This window comes from Onthophagus taurus, chromosome 6 (assembly GCF_036711975.1).
Source record: "Onthophagus taurus isolate NC chromosome 6, IU_Otau_3.0, whole genome shotgun sequence".
Lineage (NCBI taxonomy): Eukaryota > Metazoa > Arthropoda > Insecta > Coleoptera > Scarabaeidae > Onthophagus > Onthophagus taurus.
Window position 1 is genome coordinate 3,017,192 of NC_091971.1, and position 22,565 is coordinate 3,039,756.

Genomic DNA, 22,565 nt, shown 5'->3' on the forward strand with positions numbered 1-22,565 from the left:
AGATGCATAGCTGGAAGGCCCGTTCGTGACGTCAGCGCCGATTAACAATTAAAACTAGATCCAACACTAGACCTAGAACTAGAAACTTTCCAGTTCTAGGTCTATTATTATTATTATTGCTGCCGGGCTGAGGAGGGCGGCCCCTCTCGTTACCGCGACCTATAAGATCTATTGTAACTTTAGCCCTCCAAAGGTTTAGGGCAAATGTAGGTCCTTAATGAACCTTAGTATTGTCCTGAGGTCTTGAACCTTTATGTCGGTAGGTAACAGGGGAGTTTTACCGAAGACGTTATGCCTTAGACGTCCTCTGGCGACGCAATTGCACAGTATATGTTCAGCAGTTTCTGACTCGTCGTTGCATAGTCGACAAGTTTGATCCTCAGCTTGTCCAATGTGGAAGAGGTGGTATTTTAGTGGCACATGGCCGGTTAGGTAGGCTGAGAGCGTTCTTAGATCCCCTTTGCTGAGGCATAAAACCTCTTTGGTTTTGTTTTGCGACGGAGTTATCATACTCTTCGCTTGTCTGTGACCTGGAAGTTCTTTCCAGCGTAAGGCTATCTTTGAAGCCTCCCAGTTGTTGATTATTTGTTTTAGGTGGCTTTTTTGTAGTCCACATCCAGGTTGGGGTCTAATGAAGGGCGTGTTTGCTGCCTCTTTGACCAGCTTGTCGGCCTTCTCATTGCCCTCAATGTTGCTGTGACCTGGAACCCACCATAGGGTAACATCATTGCCCCTAGCGAGTTCTCTCAGGTTGTTGGTGCACTCTCTGATCAGTGCGGAGCCACACGTGTAGGCCTGAATTGCCTTTAAGGCGGCCCGACTGTCTGTGAAAATGTTTATGGATGCACCTTTTTGTCCCTTCTGTAGGTTCAAAGTGGTGCAGAAGTTTGTTCTAGGTCTAGTGTTAGGTCTAGTTTTACTTCCAGTACTAAAACTATCATTAGACCTAGAACTAGAACATTCCGATTTAGCCGTCTTAAGAGACGTTCGGCTAAACCCGAATGTTTCTAGTTCTAACTCTAGTGTTAGTTCTAATTTTACTTCAATGAAGGTATACAACATTCTAAACTAACACTAGACCTAGAACTAGAATCATTCGAGTTTAGCCGTAGGTCTCAAAAGACGGTTTTAATTCAATAAAATTATACAATAAAACAAAAGTATAATTAAAACTTTTGTTTAATTTTTATAGTCCATATTGTACAAATAATTTCTTCATTCAAAATTGTATTAAATCGATTTAATTGTTTTGACATCTATAAAGATACATATAAAGACCGTTATAAAGATAAAAGGTTTTACTATGCAACTGTATAAGTTAAATTTTAAATTGGTTTTTCTATTAATACAAATCGTAGGTTGACAAGGAGGGATTTGTGTATCGTATAAGATCGATGATGCAGTTTAGTAGGCGTTATAGTGGAAGCAGGTTGAAATACAGCAACAAACTGCGAGGGCAGGACATAACACACGCCTTCTAATTAGCACAAAATTAAATCTAGCAAAAATACACAGAGATCTTTTATTCATTAACAGGTGACTCAGTCACCGGTCTCTGTACGAGGTGGTTCCAACCCACGAAGATTAAATGATATATCTTTTATTTTAGAATTTTCAATTATGCTATATCTTTCGTTTTAAATAAATAATCATTGGAATTAGGTTAACAAATTGGTTTATCCGTAAACGGAGGGGAAAGAATAAGAATGGATGGTTAGAGATCATGGCAAATTAGTTGGAAACTACGGTAAATTATCGGTTGTACTTGAGGTGATCTATGGACATCGAAGTCTAGAAAGCTCTGCACGCAATTTGTCGATGAAACGGGGTCGATCTACTCTTCAGAATTGACACCTCGGTCAGGTTTGAACTAATTTCGCTGCTATTGTCACGACTTTGAATCTACGGTAAGTGTGAATTTGTCGTGATTTAGAAATTCCTTTGTTTTCCTTTTTAGGTCTTTGTACAGATCGCAGGAAGAAATAATCCGATGACATTTTACAGGTGACATGTTCACTTTAGTAGATCAAAAAATATATAAGAATTGTTTTATAAATACAAACATTATTGTTGCTGCAATGATGTTATGAAGTATGTCACATTCTAAAGATTTTCCCATCCTGTTTAAAATAGGTAGGTAAATCTCAAGATGTAATCTCATAAAATATCCATACATAATCTATATATAACGTAACGACGATGAGTACCGTCACCAATTTACCTAATAAAGCAATACAAATACAACGGGCTCATGGCATAATAATAATTATTATGAGCAAACCATTAAAGGGGAAATTTATGTCGAGGATGTTGTCCACCTTCTATAGCGTTTCCCTTATTGTTCCCGACTTTTAAGGCGAATATATTAGCTCACCAGGACAATAATTTCATTGTCTTTTCATGTGAAAGTACTAAAGTATTGAGAAGCCGATGCTCCAACCGATGTACCGATCGCGGCGAGTAGGAGTCGAATCCTGTTGCAATAAATTTTTTTTTAGAGAAGCGATATAAACGGTCCGACAGCATAAATTTAAAAACGATGTATTTGTATGCTTTTATGGAAGCCATACATCAAGTGACAACTCAAGGATCTTTACTCGACCAATGACGAAGAGATAGAACGACGAATGTAACGCGACGATGATGTAGCCTTTATAACGCAACAGGTTTTACAATACGTTTTACAATAGATGTACGTTTCATCTTTATACACAGCTGCTGCTCCTATTAAATTCCCGGTACACACGAGAATATCTCGGAAATCCCACACGCACGTACTCTCTCAAATCCCACCAAAAACGAAAACAGGTGGTATGTATCCATTTCCTCATACTACAGCACCATTAACGGTGTATCACACCAAACGTACTGAAGGAACGAATAGAAGAAAAATATCGAAACCTGTGAACCTATACAGGAAATAGACTCAACTTGCTACAGGCTCACTTTGCGGCATCGCCTGTGGTTGAACACCGACCGTATTGTAGGACATGCAAACAAGTCATTTGGCACACTGCGTGTGCGATGTATATAGATAGCTTTATTCACGGCTTGGTTGGGTTTAGTTGAGGATTTTTAGCGGTTTTGTTACCTGTTCTCTCTTCTCTCCCATGTTATTGCATGCAGGTATTTCACGTGTGTATTGGTTTTAAGGCGGTGGCTGTTAACAGCTTTTTGCCCTCTCCGCAGGTCGATAAGGTCATGTTACAGGAAGTACTTCAACTCTCTAATCGAATTAAATTTCCTTTACGGATGAAATATGTCAAAAGTTTTATAAGCAACAGTTTTAAGTATATATTAGGATTTAATCGATGAAAAAAAAATCATAACTCCTAGTAATGTTAAATATGCTGAACAAGATATTGATTAATTTACCAATGTAAAAGGTCAAAATCTTCCATTATAAACAAAATCTGAGGTGATCTCAAGCATTAACAAACATTGCTGCTTCTATAATATCTTTTATGTACTCATACAATTTCATCCCCTTAGGTTCATCCCAAGTTTAAGGTATGCTTAAAAATAAGGTCTTAACCAGTAGTAAATACGTAAAAAGTTTCAAATTCTACGGTTTATTTAAAGCTTGAAAACAAACCAGTTGCGACCCTACGTTTATATAAAAAACTTGTGTTATTTTGGCAAGTACTATATCCTAGTAAAGTTTCTCGATTAAAAACTGAACCACCCTGTATATTATTGTGAAGATAATACCCAAAATTAAGTTACGATAAAAAAAATCATTAAACGTTCCATTTAACGTTTAACGTTTTCATTTTTGTTAGAGCATTGACCATATCATGATATTTGCGGAACATTATTTTTATAATTTAGGAGTAGTAACGATCGTTACTGTTAGGAACTAAAGTAATTTATTAAATTCCGCTTTCTTGACTCTAACCTAAAAAAGCTCCGGGATATATTCGTCAACAACGGGTATCCGATAGGTCTAGTTAATAGAATTCTCTATCATAATGGTACTTACCATCGTAATATTAGTCAACCTTCTGAAGGTGACGACCAACACGACATATCTAGCCTCCCTGGCCCACTTTGTTAAGATTCCCTTCGTCTCCAGGTTGACTGATAAACTAGTTTCAGTTCTGAGGTTTGACTCGGTTAGGTTTGCTAAATGTAACTCTTTGCCTTTATCCACCTGTTTTTCAAGGACTAAGGATCTGGTTCCTAAAGGTTTACAATCTAATGTTATTTATAAGATTCCTTGCAATAATTGCGAAAAAACCTACATAGGCACTACCAGTGAGTATTTTGATACTAGGATCAAGCAACACAAACGTGATTGTCAATCTAGAGATGAAAACAAGAGTGCGTTGGTTCATCACCATGTTCTCAGTGGTCACCATTTTAATTTTGAGAATTCTCAGATTGTTGATAAGGAATCAATTTATTCAAAGAGATTGTTCTTAGAGATGTTTTACATCAATAAAGAGGTTAATTCCTTAAACTTCAGAACTGACACCCAGAACCTTAGTTCTATTTACAGTTACCTTGTTATGAAGGACTGGGGTAGAAGGGATCAAACATCGATGGAGAGTGATTCTCTGGTTTTCTAGTTCTTTTTCGGTTTTTGTTTCCTTTTTCATATTTTCAATTTTATTCCCCCTCTCAACGCCACCTACTATCCGTGCAAAAAGTCAAGGCCCCTCAATTTAGAGATCGATATCTTCGCAACCGCTCGATAAAAAAAATTGCGACAAAGTTTGTTGTAATCACTGAACATTTCTACGTAACGTATGTTAATTTGAAAATTTTCGGATCTCCGATTTTCTTTTTATCGCGAGTTAAACGAAAAAAGAACCCGATTTTTTACGGTACCGGCAACTTTGTCAATTTTGCGATTTTTTTTCTCGAAAACTGTCATACTAAAAAATTTGATTTTTCAACAGGTGGTAGCCTGATGTGTTCTTAATGAGCGGCATATTTTATTTTTTCGATATTCCATACAGTTTCGCGGAAAATCGCGGTTTAGTAAGACGCCGTTATGTCGAATGTAGCTGGGTGGATTTCCTTGCGGATTTGATCAAAATATATCAAATAATGTCGGTTGTCGGATTCCGTTAATAGTTTTTCAAAATTAGAACTTCCTAATTTTTGAAGAGCGATTTAATGGAATTGCAAATTAAAGAGAAACAGAAATAAGCTCTGCGGGGTGCCGGGGCTTCTGTCCAATCGGAACAGATGGTGCGTCTCAGACAGGACGTCGCGCCTTATTTCTTTATGTAGGTAAGATAAAGGCGCGACGTACTGTCTGGGACATACCATCTGTTCCGATTGGACGGAACCCTCCTCTCCCCGCAGAATTTACTTCTGTTTCTCTTTAATTTATCATTCCATTAAATCGCTCTTAAAAAATTAGGAAGCCCTAATTTTGAAAAACTGATAATGGAATCCGACAACCGACATTATTTGACATATTTTGGTAAAAACCGAGTTTTAATCCGCCAGGTCGTTTTCGAAATAACCACATCCTACTAAACCACGATTTTCAGGGAAACTATATGGAATATCGAAAAAATAAAATATGCCCCACATTAAGAACACATCGGTTTACCATCAGTTCAACTTTGAAATTTTTTCATCAAATAGTTTTGGAGAAAAAAAATCGTAAAGTAGACAAAGTTGCTGGCACTCTCAAAAATCGAGTAGTTTTTTCACTTAACCCGCGATAAAAGAAAAACCGTGGACCCGAAAATTTTCAAATTAACATGTAATACGCAGAAATGTTCACTGATTACAATAAACCTTACCGCAATTTTTTCCCTCGAGCGGTTACGAAGATATCGATCACTAAAGTGAGGGGCCTTGACTTTTTGCACGGATAGTAGTGGTTATTTTTAGTGTATTTGGTGTTTTGCCGTGACGACGGTTGGTCAGCCTTGTTTCTTTCCAGTTTTTGTGGTATAAAAAACTTACGTGACTTATTGCGTCTTAACTTTTAACGTAAAAATTTTAACGTGTTCTTATTGTAAGTAATACTTATTTTAATAGTTTGATGATTAACTTTGTAATGATTTTTAGTATTGTTTGATCTTTAATTACTCACCTTTAGTGAATTATGAGAGGTATAGTTTTAATAAGAGATGTCTAGTGCTCAAAGTTTGCGACCTCATGTTTAGCTTTGGTTCAGTTCCTTTATGCAATCCATTTTTGTAAGTTGTTGATATGCTTTTTTGTTAACTATTGTAACTTTTGTTGTCTCAATATTGTAGTTACCTCTGAAGAAGGAAAAATAAAATTTCCGAAAGCTCGGTAAAGATAAAAGGAAGCCTCTTTTCTTCTTTATTATTTTTATACACCAATCAATTCTTCCTCACCAACTTCGTTTGTTGATCTTTAAGCTCTATCTCTGATTTTATTGTTTCCGTTTTGTAATGAGATTTTTTTTTAAATATTGTTGGAAGTAATTTTGTTTAATAAAATATTTTTAATTAACTTTTTTTACCTAATGTTAATGTATGCTAATCCGTATCACTTATTGCTTTTAAATATATGTGCATAATTGGATGCTTATTAAAAAAACTAATAATTTTTCCAGGTTACATTTTTTATAACAAATTGCAGATATCCTGTTCGATATCCTACTTTATCACCATCTATAATTATCTTCCGTAATGGTTGGGTTTCTTAAGAATTACCAAGTAGCGTACTTTAAAGTTGATTTATTGCATTACTCATCGCGAGATATTACTATTTTAATTATTCTCGTCGTTTTTGTGTGCTCTCGTAATTGAATGTGCGAGGGCCTCGCTAACGTTCGTCATGATTTGCAATTTAGAAACGATAATAGCGATTGTTTTTTGTCGAACTTGCCACTTAGAGGAGCTTATTGTATTTACAACACACTTACTTTTACAACCGCGATTTTTTTTATAATAAATTCACATTCGCCAAGTGCCAAGGTTTTAGAAAAGTTATTAAGAAATAAAATTTTAATTTTATATCTTTATTGTTGATTTTTTTGTCAACATGAATGTTTTACAACAAATTTTTACATATTCTTACATTACAGTTGCAACTTTCTGTACACCGTTGGGGGAAACTTTCTGCACTTTCCTGTCGCGACCGTATAAGTAAAATACAATACACATATCGAGTGTATGTATCACCTTCGCTCCGTATGGCGGCGTTACCGTACGCGCATGTTTGCGTATGTTTATGGAATCGCTCGGGCAGTAAATCAATTGAGTGACGGCCCGTGGTCGGTTTGTTCTTTTTATTTTGGGGTTCAGAGGTTGGGACTATTGAAAGAAACTGAACTTTCTCGATGTCGGACCCCTCGGTGGGGCCACCTCCGTAGTAGCCATCTCCTTTACCATTGTATTACGACCAACAACTATTGAGACATCAATGTTTATTATTGTAGATTGTTATTCATCTTATTCTTGTAAGAATCTGTAAATTAAACATTTTTATGCCATAAAATTCCTTGTATTATTATTCTTTGTCAAAACAAAAAAAAACAGGCCATAAAAGATTATTACTAGTTTTCTAAAATTTAATATACAAAAACTATGCATATGAACTTTCAACCTCGTTTCTTTTTTTAAATGTATCATTAAAAATTTTCATCTTCGTAGAACAATAAACTATGGAAAGAGGAGGCGTCGTAAAAAAATCCTTTTGTGATGCGTCGAAAGTTTCACCAGTTTATAACCTCGTTAACCATCAACGTTTTGTCAAAGTCATAATATTTCCTCTTAGCCTCGCATCTTATAATAGTGAAATAATAAAAAAAATACAAGAAAGAAAAAGGTGCGTACAACATAACGAAAGATACACCGGCTATTCGAGGAAAATATAGATAAATATCTTGTGGCGCCAATGTGACGACCTTTAACCCCATAATGAGATTCCTACACTGACGCAATCTCCGATGAATGAAGAGATTTCTACACGGTTTCACCTGTACGCTTAATCGCGTAGTCTACAAAATAAATATTGTGATAGATTCGCCGAGTAAAAGAAAAATATTAAAAGAATCACGAAAAGAGTAGCAACAACGAGAAGAATTCAGTCAAAACAATTACGTGGCGAGAAAGGCCAGTGTAAAATTATGTAACAGGGAAAAGAATGCGAGACTCTTGTACGTTTATTTTCGGAGAGACCGAATCAACAAAAAAAAATCGCGGATCCCACCCACGTGCAAAAATCTCCTTTCGATGGTGAACAGTCGCTCGAAGTTGTACAGTGACCCATCTCTTGACCTCGTCTTTATTCCTACTTTATCACTCTCATACATACAATATGGTACCTACTCTACAGGGATACAGTTATTTAAAAGTACGAATAAAATAACCATAAAATGAATTGCATTAATTTTTAATATTATTATACCTGTTGAGAAGATTTTTGCCAAGTGATTATGATTCTGCAGTTTATTAGTTTATGAGCTTAAGTTTTCAAGATTAATCTTTGAAATATATGAAATAATTTTATAATAAAATATATATCTTTTCTACCCAACAGTTGTTACAAAAATATCCTCTTGTTACAAATTCTTATTTTAGCATAAAATAAAAGCATCCGTTCTTGTCAAAGCTTTAGTCAAAATCACCATTGATTAAACAGTGCAGCAATTTTATACAGGGTGTCGCGCAACGATTGTACAAAACTGCATCAGCGTATTCTATGATCAAAAATAAACAAAAAAAGCCTAATAAACATAGGTCCGAAAATGGACCATTTTCGAGATATTCAAAGATTTAGTTTCATAAGTTGATATTATTAACATCATGAATTTAAATTTGTTTTTATAATAATTAAGTCGTTACTAGGATCATAGATAAGATATAATATATTTGTTATATAGATGGGCAACTATAAACGTTTGATTGAAATGCGCAATTAGTTTTGGATACTGTCACCTACAGCGCTGAAATCATTGGCAGGCGGGAAATATAAATTAAATTTGTTATTTGAAAGGTTTATCGATGATTTTTTACGAAAGCATTGCTTGGCGACAAAACTTTACAAACTGTGCAAAACTTTAAACACATTAAATTTTGTCGTTTACAATGTTTTACAAAAAAACATCAAAAAAACATGACTAGGTATTAAATTATTATTTGGTACAGGGTTTATTAAAAAGTCTTTAAATGAATAACAAAGACTTTATTCTTTAATTTTTTTATTATTATTTTTACCACATCGTTTCCTTTTAATTTTATTGCATTTATCCAATACTGCTTCCGCATCAATCGAGGTGTACTTATTATAAAGCAACAACAACAAATCGCCTTTTCTTCAAATCGCTAGCAACTCTTCCACTGTACACAATACAACGCAATCAAAAATATTAGTATGTCAAACCTGGTCAAACCAGTCAAACAGACAACTCAAAAAATTGCCAAAATGGGTTCTGTAATCGAAAGCAACGCCATAAGTGATAGTATCCAGAATTAAACGTATGTTCCCAACTTCATTAATACGAGTGACTGGTGCATGACTAGGATTACGATAAGTTGTCTAATCAAAAAAAAAAATAATACTTCACGAAATTATTATTTTACTATTTAATTTAATAAAACTATTAAGTATGGCTCCTATTAATTACTCCAAGGAAGAGATGGCGGATATGGTGTATTGTTACGGACTAGCTGATGGAAATGCGTCGTTAGCAGCTCGTCATTACGCGCAAAGGTTCCCGAACAGACGATTGCCTAATAGTCACACCTTTAGCAGACTATTTCTCAGATTAAAAGAAACGGGAAGCGTAACCCACAGCCATTCCACGAAGAGACATTACACAAGGCCGGTGGAATTAGAAGAAGCAGTTTTGAGAAGAGTCGATGAAAATGCGTCAACCAGCATTAGAAGAATTTCTGCACAAGAAAACATTAACAAAACAACCGTTCACCGCATTTTAATTGAGCAGTTGCTTTATCCTTATCATTACAACACCGTTCAAGCTCTAACAGAAAATGATGGCGAAAAAAGAGAGATTTTTTGTAGGATACAGGAAGAGGTAGTAAACGTCGACTTTCCCATAAACATTGTATTTACAGAATTTTTAATATTCATAATACGCACGTTTGCAGCGATGAAAATCCCCATGCAATACTAGAAACTCATCATCAATGGCGATTCAGTGTTAATGTATGGGCTGGAGCTATAGATGATCAGTTATTAGGTCCATTTTTTCTTCCAAAGAGATTGACAGCCGATGCCTACATACATTTTTTGCAAAATGACCTTACAGAGGCATTTGATGAATTACCTCAACAAATTCTAGAAGATTGCTACTTTATGCACGATTATGCACGCGCTACTCGAGCATACTTAAATAACAGATTTGGCAATAAGTGGATTGGCCGAGGAGGGCCACCTCGTTCACCAGATTTAAATCCGTTAGATTTTTGGTTTTGGGGACATTTAAAACAAATTGTTTATTCTGAAGACGTTCAAAATGTGCAGGATTTGAAGAATAAAATTAGTAACGCATTTGACACAGTAAAACAAATTCCTGGAATCTTTGAACGCATTAGAAGTTCATTTAGAAAACGTATCCGTTTGTGTTTAGAAGTAAATGGTGCGCATATTGAACATTTATTATGACATGAATCTTTTCCAATTTGTTAAATATTCGTTGTTTTTATGCTGGTTGAACGATTTTCTTCGACAATCTTTGTTACTTGTTTTGTTAAATTATTAATGAACTGTATTAATTAACTTAATATTATCTTATTATTTATTAAACTTTATCTTAACCATCGTAACCATGGTAATCATATAATTACTGCATCTCAATCGTTAGAATTAATGATGTTTACAATAGGTTAGCTTATGAAACTAAAACTTTGGATATCTCGAAATTGGTCCATTTTCGGACCTATGTTTATTAGACTTTTCTTGTCTGTTTTCGATCAGAGAATACGCTGATGCAGTATTGTACAATCGTTGCGGGACACCCTGTATATTGATTCATCTATTTGCTTGAAAGAGTGTATATTGAGTAGCCTACATGTTGGCTTTCTGTAATAGTAAACAAAAAACATTATGATTTGAGACCATTCATTAAATACCTGAAGTTAATAAGCTTTAAGTTTTTGCAAACTTTATCAATATTGGCAACATTAAATAGAAAAACACAAAAACAAGACCAAGTGTTTTCCGATATTCTCAAACAAGAAAAATTAACGACTTGATTCTAGATAAAAAAACTGATGATTTATTTTTATTTTAGTTACTGGTGATGAAGTAGATACAAAAGATGAAGAAAAAGCAAGATTTCACCTCGGTAAATAAATTGGCAGAAGCAAAAAAAAAAAGTCATTTTTTATAAAATAACACTATATAAAATTTGTTTTTTATTTAAATCAATTGTCATTGCCAAATTTTTATAAAAAAACGGTCTGTACCACCCTAGATACCATGTTCTATGACCACGCTTTATAATATTTTCCACTACATAATAAGTAAGGTTGTGTATATTCTAAACGAAGTTGTCACTGATTGTCACTTTAAAGACGAAGCCACTAATCTCTCGTCACTTGGCTAATATCTACGTTTTGAAATTAAAACTCGTGAGCAATATATTAAGATAACATAATTAAGTGCTATAATTAAAATTTGAATATTGTTTAAAAATCAGAATTACTGGAAGAATCTGAGTCTTCCGCTAGTTGGATCATGACAGGAGGTAAATCAGTTATTAATGAATTTCCCATTAATGTTGACCAATCTTTTTTAATTAGTTCTTCACAGTGGCGAACACTATTTGCCCACATCTCCGGAGTGTAATAACCAAGAGCTTTTTGCCAAGTCTCCTTGACACGACAGATCTTTTTCTCCGAGCTGGACTGAACATGTTTATTGTAATAAGTTTTTAAGAACGCCCAACATAGTTCAATGGGATTATATTGGCAATTGTATGGAGGAAGGCGAAGAACAGTATGGCCATGGTCTCTTATTAATTTGTCAATTTCAAAGGATTTTTCAATTTGAGGCTTGTAATAACGGATTATTTCCCATAACGATTTTTTATTTAAGGTTGGTTCAAACTGTATATTATGTTCAGTTAACCATTTTTTCATATCATTTTTTTTGTGCAGAAACTTGGAGCTTTCTCGATTTGTTTTGAGTGATATATCCATTACTACCGCACACTTCGCACCCAAATTATTTAATGCTGGAAGTAATTGATTTTTCACCCATTCCATAAAAATAATTTACGTCATATTTTTATGATAATCTCTGTGCTCCGTGTTGTCACTGAGCAAGAGATCGCAATTTGGCAAAAACCCTAACGAAGTGCCTGCGTGCAAGATTGTAAATCTTTTTCCTTCGCCTTCTGGTCTTTGCGGAATATCGAATCTTTCATTTTCATTTACCCATTGGTAAACTTGGGTGCTACTTTCGTAAATCCAAGTTTCGTCAAGAAAAACAAAAGTATACTCTCCGGATTCTAGGTATTGCAAGTATGTCTTTAAAAATGTAATTCTTTTTGAAACTATATGTGGTTGTTCAATTAACACTTTTCTATTGCTAATCTTTTTATATCTATATCCCATAGATTTTATAATTTTATGTAATTTTGATCTACCATTAGTAAAATCACATTCATTTCTTGCAAAATTAAGTAAATCATTAAGATTAAAATACTGTTTCTTTTCATGCAATTTTTGTATTTGTCTTCCTAACTCTTCTTTAATAAAATATAAATTATTATCCGGTTTGTAGTTCATTTTACAACGCCCTTGTGTTTTTGGTCTTTTTACAGTTTGATATTTTTTGTAGGTTTGAATAATTTTAAAAACCGTCGTGAACCTAATACAATTATGTTGAATATAAATTTAATTTTAAAACTCAAGTGCAACACACATACATCAAAAATACGTCAAGCTTTATCACATATATATTTTAAATTCGTATTTGGTGTCTCCGTCTGTACTTCTTCACAATACCTAATTATAGAGTTTTTTTCGCGTTTAGACAGTTGACATCCCGTTCCACCCTTTCTTAACATTTTTATGGTAGTTTATGGTTTTTTAATCAATCTTAACAAATTTGATAGACAGTGGTGGCACACAATTAAAGTAAAAGTCACGACATGCGCTTTTACTTTCAATACCAACTTGACGACACTTTGACAATTGATTTAAATAAAAAAACAGATTATAAATAACAAATATAACCCTAAATTATATCAGAAGCAATTAATTTGTACATGTAATAGAAAACTGGTATAGATTTTAATTGAAGTTGGTATATAGCTACTATTGAAAAGTTTAATACGATCGCTTGCCAATTCCTTAAATATCAAGGCAATACCTTGGCGTGCCGACGTTTTTCGTTTTAAAAGAACTGAACGAATATCCATTCGACGCATTTTACGATAATTACCTGTGGCATGAAGGAAATAACCTATTCGGAATATTTATACGTACCGGCTACTTAGCGCTTTTAACCTGTCAAAACGACCCAATAACGTTTACAAATTTATTATCCAGATTCAAATTTAATTATTCCCCCCTCCCGAAAAATTTTATTTTTGCAGAATTTTTTTATACAGGATGTCTCACATAACTGGTTCGTTAGAACTTTTTCAGGTTCCACTATTCGTAGAGATTTGAAATTTTGGTAGCATGGGTTGGTAGCACTTCTGGTCTACCGGAAGTAGACCATAACTTCGTTATTTCAAATGGAATGCTATAGTTTTTATTGCACCTTTTAATTGTACGTAAAAAAATATGTTGACTTTCATAAAAGTTTTTGGTACCTAGCGTTTTTCGTTTACGGGTTATTTTGATATATATATATATATCCCAGCCAACGTTCATTCAAAAAAGCTTTAAATTGGCACGATTACTCTTCAGATGTTCTCAAATAGATCGTCATATATTGTGTTAGAGTATCTTATACAGGTGGTCAAAAATTGAATTACCGTTTCTCCATATTCAATGGGGAGAAAGTCGAAAATTTTAAATGGAACGCCCCATATTTTATTAGCCTACACGAAAGGGAATTTAATTCTCTACAATTTATCTATAAACATTCCTATATCTATTTATTGTAGTTTCTCTCATATTCGTAAATTTATCAAAACATGCAAGAAATGCAGGTTTGTATTTTTATTAGAAGGCCATGACATTTTGACAGTTTTTTGTTTAATTTATTTCTATTACTATTTGTACTATTAACTACGATTGATAATCTTTTAGTTTACTAGCTTTTACTTACCAAAAATAACTATTAAATAATATAATAAACTATTAAAACAAAAAGTTAATGACAAAAATTAGATTTGAATAAAAATATAAATTTATAATATAAATTTGTTATTAAATTGAATTTGGAAATGCAATAAAATACATACAATAAAATATTTATTTCGTTGTCTTCATCACTAGTGACCGGAAATATGCGATGTTTTTTGGTCTCGATATATCCAGAACTAAGAAATTCTTTATCAATTTTTTTAAATTTTTCCTTGTGATGGGCGTTAGGTTCGTTAGGCATCTCTCATTAAGTGTTCGACACGTCCTGTCCAAAAGTTTATTACACTCGCCATCAATACAAAAAAATTTTAAATATCGGCGTTGGAATAATTTACCATGATGTTCAATGACTTACACCCGTCGTCAAATGTAACTAATGACAACAATAATACAAACATGGACCAAAAACTGTCAAAATTCCATAGCTTTCTAATAAAAAAAACCTGCATTTCGTGCATGCTTTAATAAATTTCGCAATATGAGGCAAACTACAATAAATAGGAATGGGAATGTGTATAGATAATTTGTAGAGAATTAAATTCTCTTTCTGATAGGCTAAAAAAATATGGGGCATTCCATTTAAAATTTTCGACTTTCTCACCATTGAATATGGAGAAACAGTAATTCAATTTTTGACCATCCTGTATAAGATACTCCGAGACAACAAATGACAATCTATTTGACAATATTTGAAGAGTAATCGTGCCAACGTAGATCTTTTTTGAATGAACGTTGGCTGAGGTATGGAGTTTTAAAGAGCATGTTGAAATTTCCCAAAAAAAGATTAAAACCAAAATAACTCGAAAACGAAAAACGCTAGGTACTAACAACTTTTATCAAAGTCAACCTATTTTTTTACATACAATTAAACGGTGTAATAAAAAGTATACCATTCCATTTAAAATAGCGAAGTTATGGTCTACTTCCAGTAGACCGGAAGTGGCGGCCATCTTGAAAATATTTTAGATCGAAAGTTCCGAATGAACAACCCATGCTGCGAAAATTTCAAATCTCTACGAATAGTGGAACCTGAAAAAGTTCTAACGAACCAGTTACGTAAGACACCCTGTATAACATAGTTTAAACTTTAACGTTTCTTAACCGTTTGTTTACACTAATATCGTTATGTAAACAAACATAACAATCAAATTAAATTTTGTTTTCTTTTTAATTCCATAGCTTTCTAATAAAAAAAACCTGCATTTCGTGCATGTTTTAATAAATTTCGCAATATGAGGCAAACTACAATAAATAGGTATGGGAATGTTTATAGATAATTTGTAGAGAATTAAATTCTCTTTCTGATAGGCTAAAAAAATATGGGGCATTCCATTTAAAATTTTCGACTTTCTCACCATTGAACATGGAGAAATAGTAATTCAATTTTTGACCACCCTGTATAAGATACCCCGATACAACAAATGACAATCTATTTGACAATATCTGAAGAGTAATCGTGCCAACGTAGATCCTTTTTGAATGAACGTTGGCTGAGGTATGGAGTTTTAAAGAGCATGTTGAAATTTCCCAAAAAAAGCTTAAAACCAAAATAACTCGAAAACAAAAAACGCTAGGTACTAACAACTTTTATCAAAGTCAACCTATTTTTTTACATACAATTAAACGGTGTAATAAAAAGTATACCATTCCATTTAAAATAGCGAAGTTATGGTCTACTTCCAGTAGACCGGAAGTGGCGGCCATCTTGAAAATATTTTAGATCGAAAGTTCCGAATGAACAACCCATGCTACGAAAATTTCAAATCTCTACGAATAGTGGAACCTGAAAAAGTTCTAACGAACCAGTTACGTGAGACATCCTGTATAACATAGTTTAAACTTTAACGTTTCTTAGCCGTTTGTTTACACTAATATCGTTATGTAAACAAACATAACAATCAAATTAAATTTTGTTTTCTTTTAAATTTCAAAGTGTTACAAATCGACTCCTACGCAATCGTTTTATGTAACTTTCCAGGTCCCGAAGCATTGTTGTTGTCATTTATTAAGGTGGGCAATAAAAAAAAATTTGTAAAGAATTATATCTGCTATATATGTGAGTCAATAAGAAATGTTTTCTTTTTCTTGATTGTGTATGCGTCCGTCTAATCGTGTTCACTTCGTGACTTAATTAAGATAATGATCTTGACTACGTATATTAACGAATTTTTTGTCGAACAATAGAAACGTTATGATTTCGAGGAGAAATTATTTTTTATTCTGCAACTTCAATTACATAAAGATATCAAGTAAACATAAAATTCATGACAAGTGTATAATTAGAAGCGATAATACACAGCCATAAATCGTAGACAAAATACAATTATCTAATTCCAACAGAAGGTTAGAACAATTACGAACAATTGTTCCACATCAAGTTACAATCAAACCAACAATTTCACAGATAATCAATCACTTTTATTATTTTTTATTTCCTTTTGAACTTTAACAATGTTGCAGGAACACATGGATTCTCAATAAGAATGTGTACAGGTCTCGATCTCTTGGTACATTTGTAACAACCCAAGTGAGTATTGCAATTAGTTTTAATTGGTTCTCGTAAATTTTTTATTGATCCATTATCACATGGGACCCGCTATTACGTTACTTTTCATTGCTATTGTTCGGTTCTCTTCTTTTATCGCACATTCAACGTTGCGAATGGTCTCTCTTTTCGTTATTTAACGCGCCGTGGCGTTATGTGGGTGGTACCGTTTTATCTATTCCAATGATTTGTTAGTTCAATTATGCTTTTAATTGATTCATTCCCGGTTAATTGGTTTCCACTTAGAAAAAGAATTCTATCGGCGGCGTGACCGTGAGAAAAGAAATAACGTCCAAGAATGTGTTGCGTTTTTAATTGCAACAACCTGTTGTGTGTTTCATTATTGCATCGGAAAGAAAAACAATTCCGTTAAGAATTAATTGTGCATTTATTAATGATTTAATTATTTTTATCAAGAAACTTTCGACGCTAAGTTAAACGATGATCAAAAAAAAAAAGAAATCACATTCCTCAAACCGGCAATTAGACTTAATTGAATGCGATAGTGATCTTCGGTGTGATACCGCTCTCAATAAAACCCAAAGGACCGTTCTGGTAGCGCTAAAGAACGCGTGCACCAACTCGACCAGTTGAAAAGAAAAGAACCAAAAAGACGACAAGAAAAGAACGTTATATCGTGGCCGTATGGAAAAGGGGCAGAAAGGCTCGCTGGGCGTTACTGATGCAATACTAATTAACACGTTGTGTGCTAATGGCCGGCGCAGTGCCGGTTTCTTACCTCGGCCAATACCCACACCTAACGGAACCGTCTTTTTTTGACTGTCAAAATGATAGCAACAAGATAATAATACACCATCAGCAAGCAACCCGAGATGTTAAAAGAGATATTTTTTAGCTACTTTAAATTGAAAGAAAAAAATCGATCCTCTAAAGATAGACCTTTCCAAACTGTAAATCTAAGCAGGAAGTAAATAAACGACGGTAGCTCGCACGTGCTCATTTTCGCCATATATTATATGGAAGTCATTAAGTGGTACGCCTATACCTTCTATACTTAACGTTTAAAGCCAACTTGGTGTACACCTTAGTATGACTCATGGACATTTGTTTATGGAGGATGCACATCTTCATCTGTGGGTGTATTAGAACTCGTTTTCAATAGACCATAAAATGAGCCTTTAACTCGCGTATATACGTTTATTATCGAACGAGACGATGACGACGACGTGCGATGATATTAAACTTTAATTAAAAACTTTTATTTTATGTATCAGGAAATCACCTTTAGGATTCGTATTACATTATAAATTTCAACACAATATGTAAAAGTAAACATCTAAAACCGCCGTACACCAATTAGAAACTTCCTCAATTCATCGAGATAGTAATTACTGAAATAAGAAGGAAACATATTCAATTAGTGCTGCATAAACATTTTCATAAAAAATAACCATAAATCAAAAAGTTGTGGTAGAAAATTGCAAAATTATAATATTAATAGCTTATACAGGATTTATAAATCATAACAAATTGTTGAGAAAGAATCAAAAACAAGTCTACGTTTGGATGTAGGTTTGAAATTATGCTCTATAAGATACAAGTCTGTACATTGATGTAACACACCTTAAATATTAAGACTAAAATGAGATGTTCTGTTTGCTTGTTTCAGTTCTTTGCTCTAGAAGGAAGAGGGTCCATCAAGCAGATAAAACTTCAACACAACCCAACCCAACCTAACCCAACCCATCAGCTTTGCTTTAGAGTTGCAAATCATAAGTTTGTAGCTGACTCAATTTTAATACTACAAAATTTATACATAAACCTATACTACATTCTTAATCTTTTAAAGATATATGTTAAGAAAAAAATGTGATGAAACTTTCAAGAATGTGTGTATGTATGTATGTATGCAATAGGAAGAAAGATATTTATTGCGTCCAATTTGGAAGTTACAGGGGGACGATAATGGTATGAGAAAGTGGTTATTACAGCCGGCGTTAATGGCTTAAAAAGTAGCCATTCGGAGGTCAAACGGCGCACAGGTTTGGTATTTATGACATCGTGTAAAATTTTAATGGTAATTAACCTTTGGTTATTGTGATAAATTGCGGGTCAATTGGTTCGATGAATAAATTAATTTAAATAAAGTTGAGAAAAACATTTTGATTTATCTTTAAAGTTCTTCAAAATCTTGCGCAAACTCGCCGGAGTGTCCACGGCACTAACAATCTAATTAAAATTCCCCACCTCGCGGGTTAAAAGCGCCGCGCCGATTTGCGGCGAATTGCTGGTGATGAAAAGAACAAACGATCCCGGAGATTTGTCCTAATCAATCGGGCGGTCGATTTTCATTACTCAGGCCTAAGTAGGCGCACGTACGCCCTAACAATGAGTAAGTTGTTAAAAGCGATTTGAACGGATGAATTTACGGCCAAGATCGACCGATAAATACCATTGTTAGAGGACCCCGCTTTAAATATGTAACTATAACTCGCTTATAATAGAGGTTGCACACCGTATTTGGTCGTATAGGGGCCAACTTGCCGCTCTCGCTATACGGAGATCTCTTTTACATAGCCAGAAGGTGTATGTGATGCACGACAATCAACCGACTCGTTCGCGTTGGATCACTCAATTAAGAACCTGGTTTCACTAACAATTTATTTCTACTTCTATAAAATAATTTTAAAGAATGATCACCTTTTTTTTATATATTTTTTAGTGTATATTTAGTGTTACTTCTAGTTTTAGTTCAATAAAAATATACAACAACCTGGCGTTTAACAAACCTCAGCATGGCTAAACTTGAAACTTTCTAGTTCTAGGTCTAGTGTTAGTTCTAGTTTTACACTAACACTATTATTATGTAGAACTAACACTATACCTAGAACTATAATCATTTGAGTTTAGCCGCACGTCTCTAAAGACGGCTAAACCCGAATGATTCTAGTTCTAGGTTTAATATTGCTCTAGTTACAGTGCTAGTATTAGTTCTAGTTTTAGTTATGCAGCTCCAGGTTGTTGTATATTTTTTATGTCAGGTTCTTATTCAATAATATAGTGCCGGCTCTAGTAAATGAAGCGCCAGGGTCCGGGAACCCCCCCCCAAGCATTTTGGGCGGACTGGAATAATCATAATTCATACTTCAGCAAAAATTTAAGAATTATACTGGTGAAAAACCAAACTTAAGGGAATAGTCGGGAATACTCTGGTCAGAAGGTTAATTTGCAAGAAAAAGTCTGAAATTGCGATTGTTATAAACTAGACTTCAGCAAAAAAACAGGAATTACATTGTTCAAAGTCCACATGAAGTCTGAAATTACTGTTCAGAGAAAACAAAAAATTGATTATAAACCTAACATGATTTTTCATGGCAATACTTATGTGTTCATTAAAAGAATGCGAAGAATATAAACAAGAAACCAATGGACTTGTCTTCTTATTGCACAGGACAGGAAATCACCAATACGAAAACTTTGCCAATGCAGGATAAGCACAAAAGCAAAGTAACAGCTACAGAAATGAGGTACCGGGTGGTACAAGATCCGTATAGATAATAAGAGACTCCCAAAAAGATGATGATAGACACCCAGAAAGAAGTAGCTGTTAGTATCAAGAACATACACAACGTTGACAGAAGACTAGGTACAAGGTTTGTAAAGCGTATTGTACCAGGTTGGCCAGAGATGGAAAAACTCGATTTGAAGAGTGAAGGGGGGGATGACGTCACCAGATCTGGAGATCCGAGTCGGAGTAGACGACGAACCTTTTTTAATATAAACAGAACAAAAGGTTAAGTCTTTATTTCGCTCTAAGTTTTACTTTTTATTCAACATTTGTTTAATTTTATTGATTTTTCTTTTAAACACATTTGATTTTTTAACGATTCATACTTTTCATTTAAAAAGTTAAATCAAATAAAACGATATATTTAAACCAATAACTGTTGATACAAGATAATTCGAACGACAATTTTTAATTGCACATGAAACGGGCATCTAAAATTACAAATTTTGATATGGGGTTATAATAAATCATAACTTATCTGTAAATAATTACCGTGGTATTGAAATTATTAAAAAGTTTCTTAACACTAATTATAAATTTTCAACAATAAAAACCAGTAATAAACAAAAAAAACTATTTTATAATATAAAATAACCGAAATAACAATGAAAAAAACAGAAATCGTATTACGGCTGGATCTGGTGACGTCACGACGAGGGCATCTAAGGGGGGGAACATTTTCGTTCATTGAAAAGGTTGAGTCTGGCCAACCTGGTACAATACGCTTTACGAACCTTGACTAGGTACTGCTTCTAAAAAACTAAATACTGCTTTCTGAAGACTAGATACTGCTCTGGGACATTAAATACTGCTTTCTGAAGATTAAATACTGCCGACAGGTCTAAATACAACATCTAGAACAATAAATACTGCTTTCTAAAGACTAAAATTGCTTTGTGGAAACTAAATACTGCTTTCTGAAGACTAGATACTGCTGACAGGTCTAAGTACTGCAAAAGAAAGATAAGATATAGTTGGAGAAAACATACATAACGTTGGCAGAAGACTAGATACTGCTTCTAGAAGACTAGATACTGCTTCTAGAAGACTAAATACTGCTTTTTGAAGACTAGATACTTCCGACAGGTTTAAATACAGCGTCTGGAACACTGAATACTGCCTTCTAAAGACTAACATTGCTTTGTGGAGACTAAATACTGCTTTCTGAAGACTAGATACTGCTAACAGGTCTAAATACTGCAAAAGAAAGATAAAATATTTTGGAGAAAACATACATAACTTTGGTAGAAGACTAGATACTGCTTCTAGAAGGCTAAATACTGCTTTCTGAAGACTAGATACTGCCGACAGGTCTAAATAGATCGTCTGGAACACTAAATACTCCTTTTTAAAGACTAAAATTGCTTTGTGGAGACTAAATACTGCTTTCTGAAGACTAGATACTTCCGACAGGTCTAAACCCAGCGTCTGGAACACTAAATACTGCCTTCTAAAGACTAAAATTGCTTTGTGGAGAGTAAATACTGCTTTCTGAAGACTAGATACTGCTAACAGGTCTAAATACTGCAAAAGAAAGATAAAATATTTTGGAGAAAACATACATAACTTTGGCAGAAGACTAGATACCGCTTCTAGAAGGCTAAATATTACTTTCTGAAGACTAGATACTGCCGACAGGCCTAAATAGATCGTCTGGAACACTAAATACTCCTTTTTAAAGACTAAAATTGCTTTGTAGAGACTAAATACTGCTTTTTGAAGACTACTTACTGCTGACAGGTCTAAATACTGCAAAAGAAAGATAAGATATTGTTGGAGAAAACATTAAAAAGGCGCCGGCGCCCCCCGGTAGCACCGCCTCTAGAACTAACACTAGGTTTAGAACTTGAAAGTTTCGGGTTTAGCCGTGCGTCTTCAGACGCACGTATACATTTAAGTTTGTTTATTTAATAAATGTAATGAAAATATTGAAGTTTTTTTTATTGGTGTATGTTGAGGAATAAATAAAAATCGATTGAAACAATAGGTACTATAAGGTGGGTTGTGGTATTTTTTCGACCGTGTCAAGGAGGTCAAAGCGACACAGACAGCGCCACGAGCCTCGCGGGAGCGGCACTTCTCGGAACCGATTCGATGCCCACACCGATCCGAACACGTTTTTACATGTTAAACATCGGCTCGGTATTAATTGATTACCGGCCGACGGCCGGTGGCGCTACCAACCCGCGATTTTTACAGACCGTAAGGCCCCGCCACTTTAAACGGTCCACTGGTTATTCGACCAGAAACAATATGA

At 34.2% G+C, this 22,565-nt stretch overlaps 2 long non-coding RNA genes across 2 annotated transcripts; both read left to right on the plus strand.

Annotated features, from left to right (window-relative positions):
• Positions 1 to 1,297: 1,297 nt before the first annotated feature.
• Positions 1,298 to 7,445, plus strand: LOC139430021 (uncharacterized). The gene is made up of 3 exons (XR_011640588.1): positions 1,298 to 1,907; positions 1,958 to 2,133; positions 7,028 to 7,445. It is a non-coding gene; the product is annotated as an uncharacterized lncRNA (long non-coding RNA).
• A 4,274-nt stretch (positions 7,446 to 11,719) lies between these two features.
• LOC111429191 (uncharacterized) lies at positions 11,720 to 12,688 on the plus strand. Its single transcript, XR_011640589.1, has 2 exons — positions 11,720 to 12,006; positions 12,069 to 12,688. It is a non-coding gene; the product is annotated as an uncharacterized lncRNA (long non-coding RNA).
• The last annotated feature ends 9,877 nt before the right edge of the window (positions 12,689 to 22,565 follow it).